Source organism: Thamnophis sirtalis, unplaced genomic scaffold (assembly GCF_051295495.1).
Source record: "Thamnophis sirtalis isolate CommonGarterSnake01/CBP01778 unplaced genomic scaffold, rThaSir2_p1.2 scaffold_14, whole genome shotgun sequence".
Lineage (NCBI taxonomy): Eukaryota > Metazoa > Chordata > Lepidosauria > Squamata > Natricidae > Thamnophis > Thamnophis sirtalis.
In genome coordinates this window covers 35,813,016-35,823,855 of record NW_028261394.1, presented here as the reverse complement: position 1 = coordinate 35,823,855, position 10,840 = coordinate 35,813,016, and positions in this window count along the sequence as shown.

Here is a 10,840-nt window from a genome sequence, read left to right as displayed (position 1 = left end):
GAACATTGGATTCAGTTGTTAACTGAATCATGTGGCCATTAAGCAAATCCAACTTTCCCCATTGACTTTGCTTTTTGGAAGCCAATTGCAAAGGTTGCAGATAATGATCACATGACCACAGGATGCTGCAATCATCATCAATACAGGCTGGTTTTCGAATGCCTGAATTTTGTGAGGATGCTGGAATAGTTGTAAGTATGAAGGCTGGTTGTAAATCACTTTTTTTTAGTGTCATAACTTCAAATGGTTGCTAAATAGTTGTATGTCCAGGACTACCTGCGCATAAACAGGGCTGGGGACTGAAATATATTTTACCCATAGTTAGGATAATATTTTAAGTATGGCATTTGGTTCCAAAATGACTATTTCCCTGGAAAAAAAAATAAGACTGGACATAGCATGCTCCAAAAACAAAATTGTTTTAAAATACATACATTTCCTTACTTGCAGATTTCTTCTTTTTCTGCCATTTGTTTTCATTCAGGCTCCGTTAAAAAAGAATTATGGTAGTATTTGTTTTGAATGGCCTCAAAATCTGTCTGCTCTACTGGGAATGGGGTAGGGGATGAAGTGAAACCAAGATTAGTAAATTCTCCCAGGATAATCATAAACTACTTTTTGATAGATAGTACAGGCAATATTGTATTCTGACTCGTCAGCTTTTTAAAAGTGCAGATTTAGGATACGAGACATTCAGGTCTTGCAAATCTCTTTCTTGAAAAACACATCCCAAGATTTCTGTCAATACTGGTTGTGGGCCAACATTAAACTGACTAGTCAGCTGAGTTCATAGTTGAATAAATTGAAGAGCCTGGCTAATCTTCATTTGAATAATTTAAAAATGAACAGATTTGTCATGTGAAGCTCCAAAACACACATTCTTCTTATCTGCTACTGCACCTTTTGGCTGACTTGACATACAGCGAACCTGTAATATTATTGGAAGATTGCTTTGATGAAAGTGTGAGAGATTTTCTCCATTTTGTATAGCTAATTCTTGACAGATATTGGCAGATAATTTATCCTGTTCCTTTAAAGTGACATGATTGTAGCCAGTAACCATTTCTGGGCTGGTTTTCAGGAACTTTCATTTTCTAATTTTCAAGTTGCAAAGTGTGACTGCTTTCCATTTCTCTCCCTCTCTCTTTCTACCTTCCTTGCAGTCCTGTCTCCTCCTCCTCTTTGACAAGATGAGAAGGACAAATTCTGCTGGATTCCAATATTTCAAAATACCTCTGTAAAATACTTGATATCTTTGAAGTGATTCACCTGTTTATTTCCTCCAAATCTCTCTGAGGAAAAAAAAGAGTTTTCAATAATTTTTCAAAGGCAGGATCAGTGACTGTAACGATCATTAAAAAAATCAACTAATAGAACTTTTCTCTTAAGGTCTCCCCTCCTAAGGGGTCAGATTAAAGTTTTAGAGACAGTTGGAGTGAGAGATGGACAGTGAAATATATTCCTAACCACCTCATTCTTATTTTATTTATTAACTGAACTGATCAGTTTTTTTGGTGATTGCATTCACTTTCTTGATCCACAAACGGATCAAGTCAGTCTCAGTTCAGACAACATGCTAAACCAAAACACAAATTCACAAAACACAAACAAAAGTCCTAACTAAGTTTAAAAGTAGGCTTAACATAAGTGTAAATGCAGCATAGATGGGATAGGGAAATTGGTTAGCAAGTAACAACAACAACAATAATAAAAATATCATCTAGTTTCTGCAGCCATGGCTACTTCAGTCCAGCTAAGGATGCAATGGGTTGATGCTTAAATGGTTTATTTTACATTAAAAAATATTGGAAATTCAAATCTTGTGTGCTCTCTATACAACTTGAAATCCTGAAAAGCTAGTCACCGTTAAGATAATGCACACCAAAATGAAACTTAAGAAATCAGCTGACTTTTGAGAGAGAGAGAGAAAAAAGACGATTTTGTTTCTTCTTTGCCTCAAGCAGTAAAACAGGTTTGAAACATTTAAATCTTACAGTATTGCTAATGTTTGGAAAAGAAGAAAAATGTATGTTTTTATTTATTCATGAAATCACAAGAATCCAAGGGCCGATTTTTATTTTTGCTATTTCTATTGCTTTTTACCTGAATGTACAGTTTTCAGATAACAACATTATTGTTCTAACCAGTTAAGATTTTTCTTTTTGTAAAGCTTAGTCTAAAACTAAGGATGTCAGTAAGAAAGAATAGAAAAAACCTGCAAACAATGATTTGTCATAAAAATAGACAGATGAATTTTAAAAAGAAGAAAAGAAGAAAAGCTACAGCTGGAAGGGTTAATAATTCTAGATAGAATTACAAAATAAAAGTGGTTCAAACCACTTTTCTCAACCAGTCAGTAAGCAAACCAGTTGCATTATATTCAGGTAAGAGATGCCAACCAAGTCAATGATGCAGAAGTTTTGAATTTGTTTGAGAGAAATAGGCCTCCCCAAATTTCTTTGTTGGTTTTTATCTTCTTAATATATTGATAAAAATTATTAGATATTTAAAAATATCTAGAGCAGAAGCAAGACAGGGTTTTTTGCATATGGGGCAGAGACTATACTTTTAAAACTTTCTAAGGTTGGTGCGTGAAACTAAACCAGTCATATTATTAGATACAACATTGAGCCAAAATATCTACTGTAAAGATGTAAAATATTATATTTTGCTTGAAAGAAGCTTTTGCTTTCCTTCCTTTTTGTAGGACCATGAATTTCTTTTGTGGTGGATGCTGGCAGCAATATCATAAGAAGACTTGAGTCATTATATCTTTCATTGTAATTATCCTGGAGTGTGGGAAGCCAGAGAAAATGCAAAATATGATCTTCCAGGCAATTGTGGAGAATTGTCTGAAGGAGGAAGATTAAAGACTGAACTTGAACATAGTTCAAGGAACATAGTTAGAAGAGATTTACTGACTTGAATGTGTTCCAGTCTACAGGCTAGACAAACTACATCCTACATTGTTATTGATGATCTGACCAAATCTCTGTTTATTATCTTTAGGAATCTTGGAGAATAGATGCAGTATTATGAACCAAGATATGGAAGGCAGAGGTTAGCATGTATTTGCGAAGAAAAAATATTATTAAACTAATCTTATTTCTTGGTTTGATTTGGTAAACTTGCTTAGTGGTCTATGAGCTTGCTGGGAATAAAAAACTGTAAGAAAGCATTTGATGAAGTATCACATGACAGTAGGATCAACATGTCAGTTAGGTATGGGTTATATGGCATGTTGTGGATGACAGACCAATGACACACCTATGGTTCAAAAGTTGCATGTGGACAATACTAATTTGTAATTCCTTATCAAAATGTAGTGATGTCTACAATAGCAATAGCACTTAGACCTATATACTGCTTCATAGTGCTTTCACAGCCTTCTCTAAGTGGTTGGCAGAGTCAGCCTATTTCCCCCAACAATCTGGGTCCTTATTTTACCTACCTCAGAAGGATGGAAGGCTGAGTCAACCTTAAGCCTGGTGAGATTTGAACTGCCAAATTGCAGGCAGCCGGCAGTCAGCTGAAGTAGCCTGCAGTACTGCACTCTAACCACTGCACCACCATGGCTCTTAATAGGATTCTACAATAGAATTCTACAGGGTTGGGTCATAGACATTGCTGGTTTTCTCCAACCATGAATTAATGATTTGAAGGAAGAGGTGGAGATAAAACTTATTAAAAGTATAGATGACATATTGTATACCTGGATGGAATGTCTATGTCTCTGAAAGTTAGAAACAAAATCATCTTGAAACTTTAGAGAAGTAGACTGAAAATAACAGAATGGAAATATAAAGTTATGCACTTAAAAAAATAGGATTGGAATTCATGGCTTGCATGAATGGGAAGTAGGCATGGGACTCAATCCATGTTTACTTCTAGGCAACATAGTTTAAGAAAGGATAGAGCACTTAGAATAGATACATAGGGCAATGTGGATGATCTTGGGACCAGAAACTAAGCCTTGTTTTATGGAATTATTAAGGAGATGGTTGGGTTTATTTAAATAAAAATCACCAAGGAATAATATGAAAACTTATTCAAGTATCTGGAGGATGTTACATCCTGAGAAAGTCAAGATCTATTCACGATTACTCCAAAATGTTGCTCCAAAAAAAGAAGCCCTCTTTGAGGGAGATGAATTGCTTAGAAATATGAAGTACCGTACAAATAAATAAATAAATAAAATAAAATGCAGGGCAGGGAGTAACACCTTGAGGAAAACAAATTCCTGAAGTCTTCAGAGTAAGAGTGATTGATTAATGAAGCTAATTACCTCAAGAGGTTTTACACTCCCAGTTACCATATGTGCTCAAGCAAAAAACTAGACATACACTTATCTGGGATTCTTTAAACTTTAAACCTCCTGCCATGAGGAGGAAATTTGGAGTTGCCTGTGTCTGGTTTTCAGTAACAAAAAAGTGTTCAGCTGCTTTGGAACTGTTTGTTGTTGTTGTTAGTTGCAAAATCATGTTTGACCCATCGCAGCCCCATGGACAATGTTCTTCCAGGCCTTCCTGTGCTCTACCATCCTCTGGAGTCCATTTAAGCTCACACCTGATGCTTCAGTGACTCCATCAAGCCACCTCATTCTCTAATGTCTCCTTCTTCTTTTGCCCTCAATCTTTCCCAGCATTAGGCTCTTTTCCAGTGAGTCCTTCCTTGTCATTAGGTGGCCAAAGTATTTGAGTTTCCTCTTCAGGATCTGGCCTTCTAAAGAGCAATCAGGGTTCATCTTCTGTAGGACTGACCTTGCAGTCCAAGGGACTCGCAGGAGTCTTCTCCAGCACCAGAGTTGAAAGGCCTCAATTCTAAGTCATGATGGTATTAAACTAATTTGGATGAGATTCTGGTCTGTGCTGCTGAGAGTTGTTGCTCCACATGTCTGGACCCCACTGATAATCAACATCTTGGAAAAATGAATGACATAATTCATATATAGTGGTGGGGGGAAAAAGACATAATCCATATGCAATAGAACATCCTAATCACTCGATGTCATTGAGAAAAACTTCATTTCTCAAACTTCCCAATAGAGCCATCTATTAATTCTTTAACTTTTTCCCAGGAGTCTGCACAAAGAATGTTTTCCGTAAGAAATATCTTTCTCATTATAATCTCTAAATTTTTGTTCCTTTTGAATTGCCTTTGTTCGGTGGCTCTGGAATGATAAACACCTCAAACCAATTCCTCATAAAGGTCAGGAATTAGTTTATCTTCTCAGCATGCTTAATGATCTATGTAAGAGGAGAAGCTCAAACTGGTTAATTTCTCAAGCCACTTTTCAAAGAATGAACAAATGAATATTCAGGAAGGATATGTAAATCTATGGGCTCTCCAAATGTGTGCATTAAGAAAGAAAAAGAAAAGAAGAGAAAAAAAGAAAAACAACCCAAGCCCAATAAGCCAATATTTCATTTACATTGTAACCAACCCATAACAATATGGAATAATAATTTTAAAAAGCTCCTTGTCAGAAGCAGAACAGATTCTATTATTCAGAGCACATACTTAGTTCTGCTGAGTTACAAAACTCTTTGTGACTTTGGACTGTTGATTAACTACAGCCATTATCTAAGGAGAGTAATTCAGAACCCTTGATAATAATAATGATTAGCTTGGCTGCTGTCTATGGGTGAGAGTTGAGTTAATACAATGGAGAACAATAGCTGAAGTTGTTGAGGATCTCGATAGCTACCTTGTCTGATGGGATTACATTTATTTTGAAAGAAAAGAGCTTGAAGACTTCTGGAACAACAGGTGGCAATCATAGTCAAGAGGACCTTTTAACAACAACATTAGGTATATCAACTAGAACTTCTTCAGCAGGATTGATTTGCATTAGATTTTTTTTTAAGGTTGTAAGGAAGGAACAAAAACTCAAATTTTGCTTTGTGTGTGTGCATGCGTCTTCGAGTCAGCTTTTGATTCCTGATGACTGCCTCTATGAGTCTTTTGCAATTTTCTTAGCAAGATTTCAGAAATGGTTCACCACTGCATCTTTCTCAGGGCTGAGAGAGAGTGACTGGCCCAAGGTTCACCCTGCTGGCTTTGTTTTCTAAGCTGCGACTAGAACACATGATCTCCCAATTCTTAGCCTTAGCCATTACACCAAAATGGCTTGGCTTTGTATTTAATTAAAATTTGATTAATTAAAAAGCTGATTTAACAGAGAGATAGGCTCAAGACCACATGAATTATTAATACCACTTTTAGTTTATAATGCCTTAGTAAGACCACACTTGAAATACTGCATCCAATTTGGGTCACCATGATATAAAAAAGATGTTGAGACTCTAGAAAGAATGCAGAGAAGAGCAACAAAGATGATTACAGGCTAAACATATAAAGAACAGTTGCAGGAATTAAGTATGTCTAGTTTAATGAAAAGAAGGACTAGGGTTTAGGTTTAGGTTTAGGTTTATTAGATTTATATGCCGCCCTTCTCCCAAGGATTCAGGGAGGCGTACAACATTAAAAGAAACACATAATACAAAAGTTAAAAAAAAATTAAATAGAATATCCCAAACCCAATTAAAATTGACAATGACATTTTTTTTAAAAAAAAAATTGAATTAAAATTAACAGTGATCAATAATTTATCTTGTTTTGTTCAGGCCAGGCTGGCTTGCTGGAAAAGCCAACTTTTTAGGGTGTGTCGGAAGGACCGGTGGTCAGGGATTATACAAAGGGGTGACATGATAGCAGTGTTCCAATATCTCAGGGGTTGCCAAAAAGAAGAGGGAGTCAAGCTATTCTACAAAACCCCTTGAGGGCAGGACAAGAAGCAATGGATGGAAACTAATCAAGAGGAGAAGCAACCTGGAACTAAGAAGAAATTTCCTGACAGTTAGAACAATTAACAAGTGGAACAACTTGCCTCCAGAAGTTGTAAATGCTCCAACGCTAGGAGTTTTTAAGAAGAGAATGGACAGCCATTTGTCTGAAATGGTATAGGGTTTCCAGCCTGAATTGGACCTATTGGACCTATTCTGTTCCGTTCCGTTCCATTCCGTTCCATTCCGTTCCATTCCGTTCCATTCCGTTCCATTCCGTTCCATTCCGTTCCATTCCATTCCATTCCGTTCCATTCCGTTCCATTCCGTTCCATTCCATAATTAAAATTAAATATCTTCAATATAATCTTCATATAAAATAATCAGTAGCCTGCACCACTGGTATAGACACATCATTCACACAGAAAAGATGTAATACAAACATTATAGTATTTAGAGGATGGATTCTGTTTCCAATGAAGTTTCTAAGTCACCTTAAAATGCCTTTCTCACTTAAGCACATTCTAGCAACTGGACACCATCATCTGTCTATTGGCTGGAACATTTCCAGGCTTCATTTAAAATTCCACTTGGTACTTTTCATAGGTATAAGAGATGGGGACTGCATGGTGTTTATTCTATCTTAAGGAAATCTGTCCTGGGAGTTATGTAGTTGTTTCCATCAGCTCTTGTAAGAAAGTATTTGCCTTTTAAATAAAGAACTTCAAATTCTATATACTCTACGTTGGAGGATACTGTAATTTAACTCTGAGATTTGACTCACTTTAATGGATTGACTCTTCAATTGGTTTCATACCGTATACATTTCTTGGTGGCTATAGAATTATGGGTTATCTTTCAAATTGCCCACAAGATATTTGAAAGAGAAACGTAAAACAAAGTTAAAAGATTATAATCATCTCAGGTCATATCTCACTGAAGCAGAAATTAATTTGCAGAATCTCCTTTCCACATAGAAAGGACTGAGGTCTCCCCAGATCTGATTTAAAGTTATGAGTGGGACAAAGGATATAAGGCAAGGAAGACCGAGTGTCAATGGAAAGTCTCCTTGCTTCATGTTGATTTAAAATAAAGATGGTGTTTTGTAGGCCTTCCTACTGCGAGGAACATTTTTACCAGTTTAGGATGCATGGAATGCCTACTGTGTTTTTAGAGGGCTGCTATTCCTAACAATTAGGTTGCTGCCAAGGATTTGACAGGCAAAATGCTCCTCTGGGTCCATTCCTTGAAGCTGCGAAGCAGATGCAGCTGCTGTTGCTGGAAAGCTTGGCTTGACCGTTTTGAGGTATTCCCTGTGTTCTTTTGCCATGTGTGTCGACATGCCCAGAATATATTTTCACCTGGAGAACTTCAAGATGGCTTCCAAGCAGCTGCTTTACGGCTTGGAGAAGTGGGTCCAGTGGGACCCTTTACAAGAAAATCCCTGAAAGACTGGCACAGGTTTAATAACCGTCTGTGTTTGGTGAGAAATATAATCATTATGTTTCTTGCCCATTTTATTTTCCCTGGGGGGCAAAAATATAGATGACATTAATTAAAAAAAATAGGTTTGTGTTTTTTCAGATATAGGTTTTTAACTGTGTCCCCTTTCTTTAGAGAGATTGGCATCTGTGCTACTTACACAGGGCTTTTTTTTTTTGCTTCAAAACTAAAAGTTTTATGCTCTTCCTATAGCTAATTGTCTCGGGACGTGGTGGCTCAGTGCCTAAGACACTGAACTTGTCGATCAAAAAGGTTGGCAGTTTGGTGGTTTGAGCCCCTAGCGCCGCGTAATGGAGTGAGGTCCCATTACTTGTCCCAGCTTCTGCCAACCTAGCTGTTCGAAAGCATGTAAAAAAAGCAAGTAGAAAAATAGGGACCACTTTGGTGGGAAGGTAACAGCGTTCCGTGTGCCTTCAGCATTTAGTCATGTCGGCCACATGACCATGGAGAAAGCGGACCGCGCTGGCTCTTTAGCTTTGAAATGAAGATGAGCACTGTCCCCTAGAGTCGAGCATACATGTGCGGGGGAACCTTTACCTATAGATAATTGTTGATTATTTTAGCATATACAGTTTGCTGTATTTAAAATGAAGTTTGCCATTTTTTGTAGCAGCTCAGTATTTGATTGAATTAAGAAAATTATTGATTGAATTAAGAAAATATTCAACAATATTTGATTGAATTAAGAAAATTCTCTAGCCCAGTGATGGAGGTCAATCTATTGATTTTGATCCAGATGTGATCTTAGGCAGTAAATTCTTTGTAATCACCGATAGCTTTGAATTTATAGCTTGGCCTCAGTGCAATCAAAAGTTACATTCAAAAGAGTTTAGTGGCACTTCAATGAACTTCAGTCTTTGGAGACAGCAACTTTGCCTTTTGTTGGATCACAGGAAGAGCGTGAATGTGATTTCCTTATATATTCAGCGAGATACTCCCTTTCCCCCTTTGCAACCTCTCCAACTCACAACTCAACTCTTCATTTTGGTTACACAAGCTTATGACTATAATAAAGATTTGATGGAGGGGTTGGTTGGTTATGCAAACTATAGAGAATAAATATGTTACAGGCTGGAATTTTAGAATGCCATGAAATTTTGACATTCATGGTTATAAGTAGGTCTGTTATAGACGTTTTTTTTAAAAACCCATAAGATGATATGAAGTCAGTCTTTTTGCCTGAGCTGCTCAATAGTACCTTATCAGCAGTGGCTGTTATTCAAATAGCATTTTCTCCCAGAGATAATGAAAAGTGACATGCTTTCAGGATGCTGGAGACCCTTGTAAGGGAAACCAAAGATAAGACAATCAGCAGTGTGGTCCTATAACAGCGATTGTGAACCTTTTAGACAACAAGTGCCCAAACTGCACAAATGTGCATGCCCAAACTGAAAGGTCCACACACATGCACACACATGCACGAATGTGCACATGCATGGGTATGCGCATGTGTGTAGCAGAGACCCAAAGACCAGCTGGCCGGCAGCAAGAAATAGGATCTTTTTTTTTCATGAGTGTGCATGCCAACCGAGGGGGCTCTGTGTGCCACCCCTGAGACATGTAACATAGATTCACCATCACGGTCCTATAATGAAAAAGATTAATGCTAAACAGGCAAAGTAGAATCATAGACTTCTTCACCATCTATCCTAGCAGCTGAGTTTCACTCCTATAATTGAAGAATGTTTTCTTAGCAACACACTACAGGCTGCTTTAGAGTTGCCTGCAATTGCCCGTAGCTGGTGCTGCATACCTATGCTGTGAAGGGATTGATGGGTAAGTGTAGATTGCAATTGGCTGCACAAAAGCTGATGTGCATACCTCCCAAATCCTGATTATGCATTGCACAGAGGTGTGTGTGTCCCACATGCCAATTATTTGGTCCGACTTCCGGCTTCCATGCTTTGCTGTTTGAGTGCCCCCTAGCCAGAACAATGCATTCACAGATATTTAAATGGAACACTAGGCAACCCTCTCCAAACGATAGATGTGCATGTTCCCCGACACACAGAGCCAGAGAAGTCTGCGGGACCCTTAAGGCCTACGTAGACAGCCGAAGCTTATTTTATGGTCATCTTCCTTTTATTGGGGAAGCTCTCTGTGTTCTTAATGGACCCTCAACTGATTTTTTTCCAGTCTCAGGAGTATTGCAAGGTTGGAGAAAGGACATTTTACTGAAGTTTCATCTTCTGAGTCAAAGGATGAAGGCAAAGTTGTGCCCTCTGGCCAGAAGAACCCTGAATACTGAACAGCTTGATCTTTCTCGGAGGATTCCTGAGAAGAGTCCCCTGCCATGCAGTGTTAAGTTCAAGAGCTGGAAATCATGAGAGGAAGTTAAGGCACTTGGGACCCTGAGCAAGTTGGCTGCATACTATATGCTTTGTCACTGAACTACAGTTTTTGCTTGATAAAAGCCATGCTTTCCTTATGGCTTTTTCTGCGGTTAGAGCAGAATTATCAGCAGACCAATATTTTGCAGCTTTGTAAAGGTTTATTGTAAAAGTCTGGCTGTGATGGGTTTTTTTTCTTTTTGACCTTCACTGTTCTAAAAA